The 20,315-nt window shown below is 37.9% G+C and overlaps 1 pseudogene across 1 annotated transcript; it reads left to right on the forward strand.

The window, feature by feature from the left end:
* The first annotated feature begins 7,458 nt into the window (after nt 1–7,458).
* LOC144227665 (transforming protein RhoA pseudogene) lies at nt 7,459–9,047 on the forward strand (annotated as a pseudogene). The gene is made up of 2 exons (XR_013334005.1): nt 7,459–7,559; nt 7,591–9,047. The product of XR_013334005.1 is annotated as a transforming protein RhoA pseudogene (transcript).
* The last annotated feature ends 11,268 nt before the right edge of the window (nt 9,048–20,315 follow it).

A 20,315-nucleotide genomic window follows, 5' to 3' on the forward strand; every position in this document is an offset into this window, starting at 1 on the left:
AATTAAGTTTCCTTTGTTTAGCATATTAAAAAAGGTAGATATATATAGAGGATCCGAGTAATAAGTAATACTTGTTACCTCTATTTGTAAAAGCAGATAGGGATGCCTGGGTGGCTCAGTCACTTAGACGTCCAACTATGGTTTCAGCTCAGGTCTTGATCTCACAGTTCATGAGATTGAACCCTGCGTCAGGCTTTGTGCTGACAGTGTGCAAAGCTTGCTTGGGTCTCTCTCTCTCTCTCTGTCCCTTCCCTACTCTTTCTCTAAATAAATAAATAACTTTTAAAAAGGGCAGACAGAATATTGATGCCAAATGTCCTCTGATCACCTCTGTTCCTGTAAGAATAGGTCTACTGCAATGTGAAGGATTGAGATATAGATGAAAATGGTGAGCCTGAGACACTTTCTCATAGGCCTTATTTTCTGCGTGCTTTGGTTTTTGTCGCATTTCTGCTCTTTTAGCAAAATGTCGGATTCAAACTGCTGTCACTTATTCCTGATGACCCAACGTGAAAACTACCCAAATGCCCATCATATGCAGAAGGTATTAATACACTGACCTACGTGAAAACCACACACACAAATGCCCATCATATGCAGAAGGTATTAATACACTGACCTACATAAACAAGACGATAATATAAAGCAATGAAAAAGAATAATCTTCAACTCCACGCAATGGTATGGATAAATTTCTTAAACATAATGTTCAGCAAAAAAAGACACAAAAGAACATATAGCCTATTATTAAATTTATATAGACTACAGTGCAGTGAAACTAGTCCTTAGGTCTATAGGTTAAAAGTTAGAGATTAGAAGCTGTCACTGTGGAGGGGAATTTGTAACTGATGGAAGAGTAGGTCTTTATCTGGGGGCTGGTAACATAGTTGTGCTTAATGAAAACCTTGGAAGCCAAACATGTATGATATATGTATTTCCCTGTGCATATGATATATTTCAAGAAAACCTTTGAAGGAAAAAAATGCAACTGAATCTTAGGATTGTACTTGTAGTCTGTTAACTCTAGGCTCCATCAGGCAGAAGAGGAGTGGAAAAGATTGGGCATTACATTCATTTCATTCCATTATGACACTTATTAGCAGTGTGCCCTAAGGGAAATTTCCTGAGCCTCTCTTGACCCAATAAAATTCCTATGGATTTGCCCTCCTCACTACTTCATCATGTTGTGTAAATTCCAAAGGGAAGCGCCGTAAACTGGTAGATCACAAATAAATGTATGGCATTATTCTTTTTTTTATTTTTAAAGTTTAATTATTTATTTTTGAGAGAGAGAGACTGCAGGGAAGAGGCAGAGAGATGGAATCCCGGGCAGGCTCTGAGCTGTCAGCACAGAGTCTGATGTGGGGCTTGATCCCATGAACCGTGAAGTCATGACTTGAGCCAAGATCAAGAGTCGGACACTTAACGGACTGAACCACCCTGACGCCCCCAATTTATGGCATTATTCTTTAATAGCTTGTGCTATGTCAGCAAAAAATGTTAAATTCCGCATTAGAAAGATTAAGCAATACTTTAATATAGCCACCAACCTTCCATAATTCAGTGACGTCACTCATGATATTATTTCTGACGCGTACGAAGTCCAGTTGGTGTTTCCTGACTTCATGGTCTACAGGGATCCTGCTCTCATCTATTTATTTCTGTATTTGAAAAGAAGACACCACAGAGAAGGTACACCTACTTAACTGCTTCGTTCCTGAAGAGGTGTGCGTCATTTCCACTCACATTCTTTCAGGGAGAGGTGGCCATATGGCCCCATCTAGTTGCAAACAGCCTAAGAAAAGTATGAATCTTTATTGGTCCATTAGCCGTGTCTGCCACATCGCCCTTTTGTTCTCCTCCACAAACCACAAATCAATTTTTGAGGCTCTGTCGGTTGAGCATTTCACACCAAAATTCATAGAAACACAGAAATCATTTGATCTACAAACACACGTAACTCTCTGGAACATATCTTCCCAGCAGTTGACTTTAAACTCAATCTGAATACCGAGGATTTGCTCACCACTTCTGTAAGATAGCTTACATTCATGAACAAACATTAGTTATGCCTAACTCTCAGTACCTAGGTGTCAGCTCATACCAATCTGAATGGAAAACACTCTACTCTTTTGATTTTTAAGGTAAAAGATGTCTTGGTACAGTAGAAAGCACCCGGTGTGGATAACTGAGGTTATGACTTACCTTTAAATTTATTATCAGTGTGGATAACTTGAGATGAGAGAAAATTCTGATGTAGGACTTTTTGTAACCTTCATAAATTTAATTTATCAAAACTTATTGTTAAATATTGTCCTTTAAAACTTCAGAAAGGAAAGTGTTGCTTTTATAACAGAAGGCATACATAAGCTATGTGACTTAGCTCAAATCGCAAAATTTGAACCAAAATTTAGGGCTCAATATTACCATTCTGCCACTTACTTCTCATTAAAGTAGGAAAAACGTCATAAAATAAAACTATAATTATATATGTGTGTAGATTGCCCTAAAGATCAAGTTTAAGAAAAGATTTGATCAAGCTGGTGGACTGTTTTACTTCTTAAACTGGTTATTCTGCTCTTTGATAGTTGACCCCAGTGGTACCAGGAACTGTAATTACATCAATGATCAGTGTAAATTGTATTTGTCCCTCATTTTTTCATTCCTTTTTTGTACTTGCAGACTTAAGATTGCACAAGATAATGCAGAAGGTATCACTTTGGGGAGTCTTCATCATATATATATAGCCTTTTGCTCCCAGGAAGTGGTCATTTCATTTTAATAATCCTATTTCTTTCTCTCTCTCTCCATACACACACACACACACACACACACACACACATAGGTCTCTCATGCCTGAAATGAATTTTCAAGATTAAATGTCTTTATGCTAAGTATTCAGCACTCCAGAAACTACTGCTTCTGAAAGTGTGCACAGGCCAGGAATGAAGAGTTCTATTTTTACAATGAGATGCAGATTTCCTATTAAAAAGTAAAGCTTTCATTTCCAATGTTATAAAGGACAGTATTTGAGTTTTGGTGAATTAATTTAGGAAGCTAAAGTAGTCCCGTATAAGAATTTTCTCTAGTCTATGTATTTATATTTGATTATAAATTTGAACATTATTTGAACATTGACTCTGCGTATTTGGGTCAAATAAATATTGGCAGCTGATATTTAAGTGATCAATTTTTGTTGCACCATTTTCAATTAAATTTGGTCTCATGGCTATTTATACCATCTCAGGTATTGATTGTCAAAATATTTTTATATTCTGCTTCATTTTTCTCTATGCCTCAATAACGCTTTTTTTTTTTTAAACCAATCCTTTCTTCCTTAAGGCAAAAAACAAGATGGACACATAGTAGAGATGAGAAGATATTTCAGGATAGAAGGAAGATGAGAAGAATTGTTCCTATCTTTCATCCAGCTTTAAATAGCATTTCAAAATGTACTTATTGAGTATGCAATGTGGGGCACTGTGGGCTGGGGTCTTTACTATTTCCCTGGTACCGTGTGGACTCTGTGGTCACAAGTAAAAACAAGAAGTAGATAGTAAGTTGCATCACCATGGTCCTTAACCCCTGTGTACCTAGCAATGAGCACAATGACTAGCATGTAATAGGTGATTAGAAATTAATCAAATATGAATGGTAGGAATTCCTCTACCTCTTGGCCATTTCTGACCTAACATTAAGGATCCTTCTCCCAATACTGTAGTTAAGCCAAATAGGCTCCTCAAATGCCCAAAAAAACCCACTAATATCCCAAACTATAATTTTTCATCTGAAATTCTTTTATGCTTCATTCAATTAGCTAAAAATGTCATTCTTATTAAAGTGCAAAACAACAAGAAAATTAAATCCAGAGAGTCAATAACATTTGAAGTCATTAAAATTTTTTTTTTGCATTTATTTATTTTTAAGAGACAGATACAGAGGGTGAGCAGGGGAGGGGCAGAGAGAGAAGGAGACACAGAACCCGATGCGGGGCTTGAACCCACAAACTATGAGACCATGACCTGAGCCAAAGTCAGACACTTAACCAACTGAGCCACCTAGGCGCCCCATAAAGTCATTTTAAATTATTTACACTTAATGACAAATGAGTATCAGATGGTTTTTTCCAATGGCGTTAGGTTGTAAGAGGGAATCTTCCTTTGGTCTTTGGACATCTGAAGTAGGTTGAGAAAAACACAAGTCAGTAAGATGAGTTTAAGTGAGTGACAAACACCAAGAAAACCTCTGCTTCTGTCACACTGTTGTCTATGGGTGACAGAATACTAAAAATGTAGAGATGAGCACCAGCACTTGTAAGAGTGCCACAGATGTAAATTACATTTGCTGATTATCTGTGCTCTTGAGGTTATTTACCCGTATTGAATGTGTGTGGTGGAAATACCATACAAAATATGCTGTTGCCCATCTCTTCCCAAGTCTGCTTTCAGTGACGTCACATTGATAACTTGAAATCAGCCATGGTAGGGCATTCACCCCACAGATACTGACAAACACCACAATCGTGACTTCATTTTGACAGCAAACCAGTTGCTAAACATTTACCAGTGTATCAGTGGCTTGCTGTTTTGTTAATGTCTGGTGAGGGTGATCTGATCCTAAGGTAATGTCGCTTACTGAGGCAGAAGAAGAGGAAAATACTCACAACTCGAATACAGTACCCATGACATAGCAAGACTTAAAAATATGTTGTGTCTATGGAGCGTGAGCCATGATATTTTGGAAGCACTCCCACCTTTGAAGGGATCATTCCAGTCTGATCAAAGAGCATTGGCAGGAATGATCTTTGCAGTTGAAGAGCAAGTCCTCCCACTTTTCTGGGTGCAGTAGAAAAGCCTCAGATTTTTCTACAAACTAAGGGAAGAGTTTTCTCACCCCACTATTGGATGATACTGAGCACTTCCCAAACTTGGTGATTTGTATCTGGATCCAAAATAAATTGCATAAATTATAGAAAAAAAACTCTCAAAACTTATGACATTATTTGAACCTTTAGTTTTGTGTAATGATTCATACTTGTTATATCGTGGGGGGAAAATGCCTTGTAAGAAAAAAATAGATGTGGTAGTTGCATATCTCAAAAGCTGTTGATTATAAATTATATTTGTTTCTCAGTGTCATACAGACCAATACCTGAAGTATTTATATTGTCAGAGAACATAGAGAAGTATGGCTGACACTTGAAATTGATACAGCTGATTCTAGAACCTACGTTTCCTCCTCTCAATCCCTCTTCCGCCTCTTAGATACTACTAGGTTAAAAGATGATTTTTACATGTGACATAGGGAGGAAACTGTGAAGCTGATGGAGGGGGCATGTGACCCCTCTCAAGATCTTTAAAATCATGCTACCTCAGGGTAGCTGGTGACTCAGTCGGGTAAGCATTCAACTTCAGCTCAGGTCATGATCTCACAGTTCCGGGGTTTGAGCCCTGCGTCAGGCTCTGTGCTGACTGCTCGGAACCTGGAGCCTGCTTCTGATACTGTGTCTCCCTCTGTCTCTATCCCTCCCTTGCTCGCTCTCTGTCTCTGTCTCTCAAAATAAATAAATGTTAAAATTTTTTTTAAATCATGCTACCTCTGAGACATTCTAAGAATGGCTGAGATATCACAATTAGTTGATGTAGCTATAAACTAATAAATTTAAGAGATTAAAGTTTCGGGAAGTTGTTGGTACCCACTGATTGGTGAGTGAGTCATGAGAGGAATTATCATACCCATTGTATCCCCGAATCTAGTCAAGGAAACAAAAGCATTGAACATGCTAAAATAAAGGGAATTTAGTGCAGAAAATTGGTTTACACAGGTCACGAAAGAACTATGAGACCAAACAAGGGACGTGAAGACAGTCCAGAGGTAATTAAGAAGAGGAAACTCCTACTGTCTTATACTGGAGGGCCAGAGAGAGCAGGTGACATTGCAAAAACGTTCAGGATCCGTTCAGGATCACCTGGCGGACAGGATTTTCAGGGTCAAGAGCCCCAGAGGTGATGACATCACTGCTACACATGCCACCAGGAGAGAGACAAAGGGAGACAGAAAAATACCGCGACTTCTCTCTTCCTTCAGCTCCTGGTCTCACACCAGTGATTCTCATTATATATAACCATGAGCCGGTGCACAGTGGACCCCTGGACATAGAGCTTCCAAGGATCAGCAGAACAAGAAAAGGAGATGGAATAGTTCTTAGGGAAATCAGGGGCAGGATGAATAAATCCACAAGATTCAAAATATCTACACTTGTACCTGGATGGATACATGCATGCAGCGATAGGTGAATTTCACAGATTTCCTCCAATGTCCATGATTGTCACATCGGGGGAAAAAGGGAAATTTCCTTGCTCAGGTATATGATCTGAACAAGCATTTAATTACTTCCTGAATTAGAAGTGTACACACTTCTAATTATTTTCACCATTCAATTGTTGTTTAGCTTCCTAAATGAACACAAGATTGCCCAAATAGAGAGAGCCTATTACTGATCCAAGAGACTCTTATCTTCCATTATTCTAAAGCTCTCTATCTATACTCATCCTGTGAGAGGTACTCCAAAATGGAAAACTGGATTGGTTGGATGGTTAACCCACTATTTTCACCTTGTCTTCTTTCAGATGTGCTGAGAAATATGAAATGCCCAAAAGGCAAGAAGGAGGCAAAGAAGAAGAATACTCGACAACCTGAATGAATTGTGCTGAATCATTGAGAGCTGGCTCTCTTTGCAAAGTGCTTTTATTAACCCACATTTTATCTTTGCATCACCCCCCTCCCCCGGCAAAATGGCTTGTGGTAACATGTTAATATTATTATGGCTACCTTTGCCATATTCTTATTTTACCAACACAAAAACTCAGAAAATTCCTAATATTAGCCAGTACTTGGTTTTATCCTTCTTAAAGCTACTTCTGTTTTATGTAGATCTTTTTTTCTGAGTTTATTTATTTATTTTGAGAAAGAGAGAGCACACACATGCAAGGGCAGGGGAGAGGCAGAGAGAGGAAGAGAGAGAGAATCCCAAGCAGGAGCCAGATGTAGGGCTCAAACTCCCCAACCGTGAGATCATGACGTGAGCTGAAATCAAGGGTCAGATGATTAAACAGCCAAGCCACCCAGGCGTCCCCATGCAGACCCTTTTTATAAAGCTATTCAGAGGGTCCTCTTTGGTGTCACAAACTTAAACTAAGGAAATCACCTTCCCTTCCTTCCTGACACACGATTTCATGAGGAACGCATCCCGTTGTGACTCAGACAAGCACAGTTCTTTCAAAGCAGAAAAGCCATCTATTTTGCTTGCTTTCATGTGCTGTCTGTATACTACACAAATTTGTACATTTCAACTATACAAATTTGTTGTAGAAAACAGGCCATTTGAAAGCATAAACAAACCTCATAGTATTCAAATAACCTTTAAACTATTTAAAAATATATTGCTTTAAGGCCCTCCCGCCGCCGACCGCCCTCGCTCGCTGGAGCTCCCCACCCGCCGCCCGCCGTTCTCCGTCGGTTCTCTCGTTAGTCTGCCGCCGTCTCCTCAGCCACCCGCCGTAGTGTAGTCTCCGAGCTTTTGTCTCCGAGCTAGTCTCCGAGCTTGCGACTCGCGGACAGGCGTCCTTGGCGTGGAGAGGTCGGATTGCGAGTCGTCGCCTGAGTGCCTTTCATCTGAGAAGTTCAAGGTACTTGTAGAACTTCTGGCACACAGGCCGTGGGTCTTGCAGCACACTTGTAAGCATGGCTGCCGTCAGGAAGAAACTGGTGACTGTTGGTGATGGAGCCTGTGGCAAGACTTGCTTGCTCATCGTCTTTAGCAAGGACCAGTTCCCAGAGGTGTATGTACCCACAGTGTTTGAGAACTATGTGGCAGATATTGAAGTTGATGGAAAGCAGGTAGAGTTGGCTTTGTGGGATACAGCTGGGCAGGAAGATTATGATCGCTTGAGGCCTCTCTCCAATCCAGACACTGATGTTATACTGATGTGTTTCTCCATCGACAGCCCTGATAGTTTAGAAAACATCCCAGAAAAATGGACTCCGGAAGTCAAGCACTTCTGCCCCAATGTGCACATCATCCTGGTTGGGAACAAGAAGGATTTTCGGAATGATGAGCACACAAGGCGGGAGCTGGCCAAGATGAAGCAGGAGCCGGTGAAACTGGAAGAAGGCAGAGATATGGCGAACAGGATTGGTGCTTTTGGGTACATGGAGTGTTCAGCAAAGACCAAAGATGGAGTGAGGGAGGTTTTTGAAATGGCCACGAGAGCTGCTCTGCAAGCCAGACGTGGGAAGAAAAAATCTGGGTGCCTTGTCTTGTGAAACCCTGCTGCAAGCACAGCCCTCATGCGGTTAATTTTGAAGTGCTGTTTATTAATCTTAGTGTATGATTACTGGCCTTTTTCATTTATCTACAATTTACCTAAGATTACAAATCAGAAGTCATCTTGCTACCAGTATTTAGAAGCCAACCATGATTATTAATGATGTCCAACCCACCTGACCACCGGGGTCCTTCTGACACCGCTCTTTAACAGCCCTCCTCTGCACTCCCACCTGACACACCAGGCGCTAATTCAAGGAATTTCTTAACCTCTTGCTTCTTTCTAGAAAGAGAAACAGTTGGTAACTTTTGTGAATTAGGCTGTAACTACTTTATAACTAACATGTCCTGCCTGTCATCTGTCAGCTGCAAGGTACTCTGGTGAGTCACTACTTCAGAGCTTTACTCCTTAACAGATATTGGCATAACTCTGTGATGGGCATCCAATTTTTGAAAATGTGCTCATCCAGAAAGACCCAAGTCCATGCAGCTGTGGCAGAGTTACAGTTCTGTGGTTTCATGTTAGTTACCTTATAGTTACTGTGTAATTAGTGCCACTTAATGTATGTTACCAAAAAATAAATATATCTACCCCAGACTAGATGTAGTATTTTTTGTATAATTGGATTTCCTAATACTGATATTTGTCATCCTTGCAGAAAGTGTATTGGTTTTTTAAAAAAGAAAGTGTATTTGAAAATAAAGTCAGATGGAAAATTCATTTTTCAAATTCCCGTTTTGTCAGTTTCTCTGATAAAAGATGGCCATATCACCTGAAAAAAAATAAAAATAAAAATAAAAATATATTGCTTTAAAAGTTAGAGTATAAAAAAAAAACTGAAAGAATCAGGCACACTCCCCACCAGATTACCTAACTTTTAGCCACACGGAATTCACGGTGAATTCTGGTTTACAAGTAAAAGACAAGTCAACTTGAAAGGTGATCATAGAGGACAATGTTTCTTCTCAATGTGCCTGCTTTGGAGCCATATTTCTGCTGCCCACTCAAAAATCTCCTCATGAGAATTTTATGATATATCAGAGCCAGAAATAAGAGATGTTAGTGCTGAGAGGGACGGCTGGTGCTCTATGATTCAATTCACATGTCCTTTCTGCATCAGACTCTTTGAGATCATCATTGAGTTAGTCTAAGAATGTTGAAGCTGTAGAATTCAGAGCAGTACATTACAATATGCCAATATTACCAGTCTCCTGCTCTGACATTCTCCACTGATTGACAGATGAAGGAGAAGGAAGGGCAGTCACCATTAACTGAAAGTAAATGAAACTGGAATATTAAAATTCAGGATTATTTGAGTGACTGAATTGGCTGGCAGCGTGTTCTCCAGTTAAGGGTGGGGAAAGATTAATTCTGCACATGACACCACTTCGTATTTATACAAGTCTGCTGGGACAATTGTTTGCCTTGAATTGTTTTCTTCATTCATTTCAGTCAGACACTTGTGTTGACTGATTTTTCTTTTTGATGTATGGAATGACTGTTTGACTGAATTTACCATTTAATTTCCACTAATGCACTGTAAAAACAATACATTAGTCAAATTAGATTGGCAGTTCTAGAACTAGAACTATTCCCAGAACTAGAGAGAAATATAATATTGCTTTCTATAGATTTGTAAGTCATATGTTCTGGGGTTTGGGGAATGGTTCCAATTTTAGCTATTTTGCCACATGCCTTGGTTTTAGTTTCAAAATGTAGGGCCACTGATCCCATAGTGAAAATAAGAACTGGGGTGCCTGGGTGGCTCAGTCAGCTAAGTCTGACTCTTGAGTTTGACTCAGGTCATGATTTCATAGTTGTTAGATCAAGCCCTGTGTCAGGCTCTTCGGTGGGAATGGAGCCTGTTTAAGATTCTCTCTCTCCTGTTCTCTCTGCCTCTCACCTACATGAGTGTGTGCTCGCTCTCTGTCTCTGTCTTTGTCTCTCTCACGCACACACACAAAAGAACTGTGAAGTCCAGATAAGAATAATTTTGTATGAAAATGAGAATCACATAACAAAATCAGAAAAAAAGTGATTATGAGATAAATTTTATAGAGTTTCTTACTTACCAGGACATGTTGCTATGTTAAATTTTGGTTTATTATTCTAGAAGTTTGTTAGGAATAAATGTTTCAAATAGATTTTGGAAAATTTTATTTTTTAATATTTATTTATTTATTTATTTATTTTGAGAGACAGAAAGAGAGCATGAGCACAAACAGGGGAGGAGCAGAGAGGGGGGAGAAAAAACAATCCTGAGCAAGCTCTGTACTATCAGCATGGAGCCTGACTTGGGGCTTGATCCCATGAGCTGTGAGATCATGACCTAAGCTGAAATCAAGATTTGGATGCACAGCTGACTGAGATAGATACCCAGGTGCACTCTAGAACATTTTCTTTATTTACAATTTTATTCTTCCAATGTTTAGAGTTACTATGACAGACCATCTCTTCCTGTCCCATCCTATAACTTGGGGCTCTTATTGAACATTTGGGAATCGGTGGCATAGGTGAGAAAGAGAGACAATTTTCTAGTACGTGATTGCCATTCAATAATGCTGATTTCATAAAGTGTTTTCCTCCATAGTTGACTAATTTATCACGGCAAATATGATTAGATACTACTCTTGGAAATGAAGATCTTTAGAAGTTTTCCATAATCCAAGGAGCACCTGGGTGGCTCAGTTGGTTAAGTGTCCGACTTCGGCTCAGGGCATGATCTCATAGTTCATGGGTTCAGGCCCCGCATCAGGCTCTGTGCTGACAGCTAGCTCAGAGCCTGGAGCCTGTCTTTGGATTCTGTGTCTCCCTCTCTCTGACCCTCCCCTGCTCACGCTGTCTCTGTCTCTCTCTCAAAAATAAATAAAACATTAAAAAATTTTTAAAGAAGTTTTCCATATTCCTTTCACCACTCTCTATTCTTGTTCAAAGCAAAATTAAAACTTTGTAAAATTAACATAGTAGCTTAATTATAATTTTTAATCTTAAAATAATCTGTGAAAATGGGAAATTCTTGGTAGGAAAAAGATGGGAGATGGGAGATGAGAGAAAGCCATCATAGAATTCAGAAGACAACAAAACAGATATTTTAAAATGGTGCATAGGGACTTTTGTTTCCAATTATATCAACTTACCCTGGAAAAAAACCCACTAGAGAAGCTAGAGTAATTATAAACTACATTTGACTGTGGGCATTAGAAAGCTACTGAGTTAGCCAAGACCTAGAAAAGTAAACTAGAGAAAGAAACTGAAGTAAGAATAATGTTCTGTACATGCTTTTCCAGTCCAGACATTTTGAAAGTATTGATGAAAAACAAGAATCTGAATATAATTTTGTATGTCAACTATAGTTCAATTAAAAATAAATAGATTTAAATGTTTTATTTATTTCTGAGAGAGAAAAGGACCGCGTGAGCAGGGGAGGATCAGAGAGAGAGGGAGACACAGAATCTGAAGCAGGTCCAGACTCTGGAAAACACAGAATCCGAAGCAGGCACAAAGCCCCACATGGGGCTCGAACCTAGAACTGTGAGATCATGACCTGAGCCAAAGTCGGAGGCTTAACTGACTGAGCCACCCAGGCGCCCCTAAATAGATTTTAAAAAGAACCAAACTCCATAAGAGTCTGAAAAGCCTAACTGAATGGAACTGCTAAGAAACAGAAAGCTAGTAGGTCTCAGGGCAATAAGAGATCAGAGTGGGAATTGGGGATGAGGGGGTGGTGTTAACAAGGTTAAGAAGGCAGCAAGAATTTTAAGGACCAAGACCCCAGAAAAAAAAGAGGTTCAGAAAATGGGGCTGTATGTTCACCAATAATGTTCCCTTCCTTGAGGTGTTTTTTGATTTAGATAGATGAGGCAAGACACTGAGAAAGTAAACAAAAGCTAACTGAAGTCAAAGCAAAGATTTATCAGATTCATCATGCTGGAGAGATAAAAATTAAGGTACAGAGCCCACCAAGAAAGAGCGGACCAATTGAAAACTAAAGATATGAGCTGGGACCATTAAAAGTCTGTGTGTGTGTGTGTGTGTGTGTGTATGTGTGTGTTAGTACAGTTGATGAAACAGATCTAAGCTGAAATTTATAAAAAAAGAAAATGAGTATCAAGTTTATTCAGTGATTAAGGTGATCTGTCCCCTCAGCACCCTACCTGAAACCAGGAAATTCTCTCCAGAGAAAAATAACATCGTTCAGATTTTCTACAGTGTTTCATATCCCAAGTCTGGTATTCATTGGAAAGTCACCAAGACTAAGAAAAGAACAAGAATTAATAATAACAACAATATCTACTATAGCCAAATTATGAAAAGAGCCCAAATGTCCATAGATTGATGAATGGATAAAGATGTGGTACACACACACACACACACACACACAAAGGAATATTACTCATTTGCAATGATGTGTATGGAACTAGAGTATATTATGCTAAATGAAATAGGTCAGTCAGAGAAAGATAAATATTATATGATTTCTCTCGTATATGGAATTTAAGAAACAAAATAAATGATCACAAGGGAAAAAAGTGAGAGAGGCAAATCAAGAAACAGACCCTTAACTATAGAGAACCAACTAATGGTTACCAGAGAGGTGGTGGGTGAGGGGATGTGTTAAGCAGAAAGTTCAAGAAAATAGACAGCAAGGTGGTGCATTTAAAAGACAACTAGAAACTGTGACATATTTGAAGTTAAAATGAAAACATTTTTTTAAAAACTTACTAAAGTTAAAACTCAGTAGTAGAGTGGATGGAGGTGAAGAGAAATTAGTGAAATGAAGACAGGTAGTAAAAATGTTAAGACTGAAGCAGGAAAACAAAAAACCAAAAAGCACAGAAGACAGCATTTGAGACATATGGGGCATAGTAAACATTTTTTATCATATGTTTAATTGGAGTCAAATAAAAAAGAAAAGAGAGATTGATTGGAGAGAAAGTAATATTTTAGAAATAACAGCTGAAAGTTTTCTAAAACGAAAAAGAATATTTCAAGCCAGAGATTCAATAATCACTAAAAAATAGCAACAAGAGTAAATACAAAGGAGATCATTCCTAGGACCATCACAGTATAATTCATAAATAGCAAAGAGAAATAGAAAAAAGTAGCTGGAGGAAAAAAAGAGATAATAGTTTCAAAGGAACAACAGTAAGATTAAGATTACAGCCTATTTCTCAACAAAAATGATGGATACTGGGAAATAAGGGAATAACATTTTTAAGTACCAAAAGAAAGTAACTACCAGTCTAGAATTCTAGAGAGAGAAATGTTGTTTGAAAGAAAAGATGAAATAAAGAAATTTTCAGACAAACAAAATCTAAATACTCAAAGGACTAAGTTTATTGAAACAAAAAAAAAAATCGCCAAGTCCATGTCACTTAGAAAAACCAAGAATCATTATAAGGAAAGAGAAAAATTGAAAGCTGACAGATGGATGGGGCTCCTGGGTGGCTCAGTCAGCTAAGCATCCAACTTCATCTCCCATCATGATCTCATGGTTTGTGAGTTCGAGTCCCGTGTCAGGCTCTGTGTTGACAGCTCAGAGCCTGGGGCCTGTTTCTGATTCTGCGTCTCCCTCTCTCTCTTTGCTCTCCCTCCCTTTCTCATTCTCTCTTCTCTCAAAAATAAAATAGACATTTAAAAAAAACTTAAAAGAGAAGGCTGACAGATGGAAAAATTATGTCATGAAAATAAAAAAAAAAATTGAAGAAGCCATTTTGATGTTAAAGTAGACTTAAAAGCAAAGACTATCACTAGAAATAAGACAGAATAATGAAAGCAAGTGTTACCCAAGACATAAATCTAAACTTCAATGCAATATATGAAATAGAAAAATCTAAATTATAGTAGTGGTAACATAGGACAAAATAAATCAGTAAATTACAGAGAATCTGAATATAATTATTAAAGACTTGGTCTAAAATTTACATAAAACACCACACTAACACAGAAGACACATGTTAAATTAATATACACATTTTTTAGGTACAAATGGCACATTTATACAAATTGGCTGTATACTGGTTATAAAGCAAGCTTCAATGTGTGTCAAAGATTGAATGTACTAAAAGTATTTTTTCAAAGAAAAAATCAAACAAGAAATTTAAAAATATATAACTAATATTTTTCAAATATTTGGATGTTAAATACACATCTAATCAATACACAAGTTGAGGATGAAGTCACAAAATGGAACTAGAATTTTAATAATGGAATGATAATAAAAATATTTCATATCAAAACCTGTGGGGGGAAAATAAAGCTGTGAGTACAGAAAAGTTTAAGTATTAAAATTTATATTAGAAGAAAAGAAGAGCTGTAAATTAGTAAATATACATCAAAGTATTTTCAAAAATAATCACAAGTTAAACCCAACATTTTAGATTAAGGCAATAAATATAGAGCAAAACTTAATAACAAGGAGGAAAAATATGTAATAAAGAATATTAAAAAGCTAATGATGATTTTTTAAAAAGATAAATATGATTGAAAAATGTCTAACAATACCTATTAAAGAAAAATTAGAATGTTATTACAGTTCCTACAGAAATTAAAAATATAAAAAGGATATTACACAGTCTTAAATTAATAAATTTGATAATTAAAAATTTTCAAATCACTTGACAGGCTCCTGGGTGGCTCAGTCAGTAAATTGTCTGACTTTGGTTCAGGTCATGATCTTGCTGTTCTTGAGTTCAAGCCCTGCATTGGGCTCTGTGCTGACAGTTTGGAGCCTGGAGACTGCTTCGGATTCTGTGTCTCCATCTCTCTGCCTCTCCCCTACTGGTGCTCGCTCTCTATCTCTCTCTCTCTCTCTCAATAATAGATGAACATTAAAAAATTTAAAAATTTTCAAATCACTTGAATAAAATTATATACCTGAAAGACGTGAGATACATAGGGATAATTTTAAGTCTATTAATGAATTTAGATTTGTAATTTAAAATGTCTTTAAAAAATGGGGTGCCTGGGTGGCTCAGTTGGTTAAGCGTCTGACTTCAGCTCAGGTCCCTAAGTTTGAGCCCTGCATCAGGCTCTGTGCTGACAGCTCAGAGCCTGCTTTGGATTCTGTATCTCCCTCCATCTTTGCACCTCCCTAGCTTGCACTCTGTCTCTGTCTCTCTCTAAAATAATAAATACACATTAAAACATTTAAAAAAGATAAAATGTATTTGAAAATTAACCTTTCTAGGAACATTTGTATCCACCAATAAATTCTTCCAAATATTTTTTAAAAATCTTAAGAAAATTTCTTTCAGAGAAGTGAATATTTTTCCAACTCTTCTTGTTAAGCTAGCATAAACTTAATATCATAAATTGACAATAAAATTAAATGAAAACAACACATAAAAACAGTAAAATGTTTAAGCAATTTAAGATTTGTTTCTGAAATAAATAAGAATGATTTAACATTAAAAATTCTATCAATAAAATTCAGTACACTGACAATAAAATTATCTCCATAAATGCAGAAAATGTTTGATAATTGGATACAATTCAATAGTAAAATGTTATCTAAAAATCTCAGGGAAAACTAGAAAAGTAAGAGAGCTTTCGTAAACTAATAAAGAGCATCTATATACAAATCTAACAGCAAAGTTTTATGGTTAAATTAATAAAGGCTTCACTCCAAGATAAGAAATAATAAAATGATGGACACTATCCCACCTTCTCTTATGTGGGAGAAATAGATAGGCAGTACAATAAACAAAGGGAAATAAAAGGCATAATAATGAGAGGGAAACTTTGTATTATTTATCAATGTCAAAACATACATAGAAAATTATCCCAAATTTACAGATGAACTGACAGGTTTTATAAGATAATTTTGTAAGTATACAGGATAAAAGGCCAATATAGAAAATTAATTGTAGGGCTCTATGCCAGAAACAAACAATTAGAAAATAAAAATATTTAAAGATATCCATTTAATAGAATCCAAAATTGTCTAAACTTATAAACAAATCACTAAATATCAGGAACAATACTCAAAGAAGTACCAACTGGTATTGAGGGAAGTTAAAGATAATCTAAATAAATGTAAGTATGCGTTCTTGTTCTGGGATTGGAATGCTACATATTTTGAAGATGTCAATTCACTACAAATTGTTCATGGATTCAATGTAATCCCAGACAGAATTCTAACCAGGTTTTACTGTGGGTAGTGGTAATTGGCTAATGATGATAAAGATGTCAAAATGTATATAGGAATGTAAAGGGTAAAAAATACACATGGCAATCTTGAAGAAGATTTTAGAAGTTATAGGACTTCTATTACTAGGTAGTAATACTATCAAGCTACTGTGATTAAGATTGTGAAGTTTGGGTGCACCGATAGACAAGTAAATCAACATAGATGGCTCGGCAGCACATTAAATGAATGTGGTTATTTCACTCATGACAAGTGGCACGCAGTGCAGTGGGGAGAAGGTTATGTTTGCAATGAATGATGTGTTTTCCACAAGGAAAAATAGTGAATCTTGACCTTTGGTGCATAAAAATCAGTCTAGAGAACTATAGTTCTAAATGTGTACTGTATGGGAATAAAGCTTCTAGAAGATAACTTATGACCTTAGGCTAGCATCTATTGCACTGGACCTAGTAATGGAAGCAGAACAGACCTAAGAGCTGCAGGAGGCCAGCAACAGGCAAAGACAGAGGAGGGTTTTCCATGAGGTCCACAGAGACCACGGTGACCATCAAGACCAGGAGCAGTCTCCAAGGAAGAGCTTTTAGTTTGTACAGAAATGGAGAAATGAAAATGTATTTAAGAGCTGGCACCGTAATTCCTCTTCCGGGTGACTTAGGTTGCTGGGGAAAGACAAGAAGTGCTTGATGTACAAGGTGAACATCTTCATTATATCCCAGCAGAGTCTTCGTACAGGGACCGTGTAATGAAGTAGACCTGGAATCCGTGTGGGTAACCCAGTAAAGAGGAGGATGAGAAATAGAGAGGGAAGGGAAGAGAATGCAGAGGGGGTGCTGCTGCAGACCAGAGTTCGCATTGCCCCTCCCCCCAATCTTCTAAAAGCCACCAGGTTGCTAAGTCTTTTAGGTGGGTGGTATTGCCCTTTAGAGCCTGAAAATGGGGTCAAGTGTCCTGTCTGGATTACTATAGCGCAGAGTAGAGGCAGAATGTTTGCAAGCAGTTCCCCACCTGACCTGGGAGCGGATGGGGAGAGTGGGAGGCCTTGAGGCTGCCAGCCCATCACAGGGCACAGGGAGTCAGGAAGGCTGGATTCCTGCGCAAGCCAAAGTCCCATTGTGAATATTATAACCTCAATGACCTCTTTTTTCTCTCTGCCCAGCTTTCTGTCACTGTTCCTGGGAGTCCAAGGGGCTCAATGAGCATGCTCTGACTCGTACTTGCTGCTCCAGAAACTTGACTTGTCCTTTGGGACTTTGGGGAAAAGTTTGCCTTCCATCTACCAGCTTCTGTGATTTGCTTTGTTTTTTTAAATTTTATTATTATTTTCTGAGGGGGGAAGGGACAGAAACACAGAGAGAGAGAGAGAGAAAGAGAGAGATGATCTTAAGCAGGCTCCACACCCAGTGTGATCTGGACTTGAGGCTTATCTCACTATGGTGAGATCATAACCTGAGCCAAAAATTCAACAGTCAGATGCTTAACGGACTGAGCCACTCAGGCACCCCGGCTTCTGTTTTTGGATCTATTGGCTCTAGGCTAGTCTGCTCAAACTGCCTTTTCCATTTCTGCCAACAATCCACCTGCAACCTCCTCCCAGGACCATTCAAACCCTTTTCTGGGACAGGAGGAGGAAGAGGAGAATTAATGAGGGTCATTTTTATGTTAGAAGGAAAGTTGATCACATGACTTCACAGTATTCATCTCCTCCAGTGTTCAGGTTTTTTTCTAGCTTAATTATGGGTACTAATACAGCCTCGGCTCCAACTCAAAGAGGTTTTAGAACATGGTCCTTACCTCAGCATGAAGTCCCTCTCGATTCTTCACCCTATTATCTTATCCCCTGACTCACAGGCTTTCTGGACCTGTAAAGAAAATAAACATCTCACGGACCCTCTGCCACAGAACCAAACGTATTGAAATGACATTTTACGAAGATATTAAAAAAACCAAAAAAGCACACATGAAGATTGTTTCTCCTGAGGACTCAATTATTTAGAGGGCCTATAGCAAACTTTGATTGATAAATCTAACTTTGCCTTCCTTGGCAATAGTTGATCATACTGTGATGAAAACAAGTCAGAGAATGGAAAAATAATATTCGGATTTCAACAAAATAATGAAAATTCAGAGACTGCCTTTGACTTTTGCAAGGTGAGAAAAGATTTCACATTTTGATTGTGTATGGCAGGAATCCCTTTTAAAACCAGGCCAGGGGTGCCTGGGTGGCTCAGTCGGTTGTGTCTGACGTCGGCTCAGGTCATGATCTCACAGTTCATGGGTTCAAGCCCTGCATCGGGCTCTGTGCTGACAGCTAGCTCAGAGCCTGGAGCCTGCTTCAGATTCTGTGTCTCCCTCTCTCCCTGACTCTCCCCTGTTCACACTGCTTCCTTCTCTCAGAAATAAATAAAACATTTTTTAAAAATTAAAAAAATAATAAAACCAGGCCAGTCTGTGTGATGCTCTTAAAAACTCAACCCTTCCAAATATAGCTACAACCCCCACAAGATGTCTTGATTTCACTGGGGTCTGACAGCTGTGCATTGAAATGTTTTCTGCTATTAAATTCATTGTACAAAATTTTAAATGTCCAAATTCAGACAAGTAGGTCCTGCTAACATCAGGAGCCTCGACCCGGTTAACAGCTAAGTGTGTATTGTTAAATCCTACTTTGGCGCTTCCAGAAGCCATTGGGTTTCTCTAATGCCTCTGCTACTATTTCTTTTGTGTCTTTCTGCTTTTCTTTACGAACATAGTTATGTGACCTTGGGGGACTTACATTATGTCCTTGGGTCTGGATTGCCTTCTTTGTGAATGTCTAGGTATATCTTTAGTATGGCCCAATAGAATTTCTTATGATAATGAAAATGTACTATATCTGTACTGTCTAACGCAGTATCCACGAGCCACGTGTGGCTAATAAGCACGTTGGAAATACAGCTAGTGCAACTTAGGAAGTGAATTTTTAATTTTATTTTAAACTTCATTTAAATTGAAATACCCCTATGCGGTTAGCATCCGCTTCATTTGACAGTGGAGATCTGGTCATTTGGGGGGCTATTGTCCCCTCTAAAACTCTACCATTCATTAACTCAACTTATATATGTTTGCCCTTTGACAAGCAGAAAATAATTTAATGCTTTGTTTCAAGTTATTTTTCAAGAACTTTCTCAGTTTGGGGACATTATATTCTTAACATTTTCTTTGCTTTATGAAACTTTAATAATATTGGAGTTCCTTGCCCTTGACCTTTGTGATTATGGGAAATACTGTGGATGAACAAGGATCATTGAGGAGATCATGAAGAGAAGATTCTTTCTGGATTTAATTTCATTAGGAGGATGTTTAGAATGCCCAGATGCTAAATGGCTTAGAATAAAGCCCATACCTTTTTTGTGCTGTGTTGTTTCATATATGTAGCAAGTAAATGTTGGTAGTTATGTCTTAAAAATAATCTTTAAAATTGGCACATCTATTTTTGAAGCTGATTTGCCTGTTCGAGGCTTGTATAGCACTTTACCATCTCACTAATATTTCACTTAGTAAACAAATGCGGTTGATATGATTGCTCTAGGTTACATGTTCTTTGAAGTTAGGAAATAGTTATATCACAGCCTCTATACATAGCACCATCTCCATTGCTAATTCAGATCATATTTTAAGATATAAGAGAAAATTTAACAGTTATTATGGTGGTCATAAACATCTAGCAAACCAACCAGAAAACAAAAGCAAGTCTTTTTTTTTCTTTTCCTTTTTTTTTGTAAGCCAAGAAAAAAAAGAGAAATACCTAGTGCAACACCATATCTCTAATAATTACTGTTGTATTTAAAATATACATATGC

The sequence above is a fragment of the Crocuta crocuta genome, unplaced genomic scaffold (assembly GCF_008692635.1).
Source record: "Crocuta crocuta isolate KB4526 unplaced genomic scaffold, BGI_CrCroc_1.0 scaffold41, whole genome shotgun sequence".
NCBI classification, from domain to species: domain Eukaryota; kingdom Metazoa; phylum Chordata; class Mammalia; order Carnivora; family Hyaenidae; genus Crocuta; species Crocuta crocuta.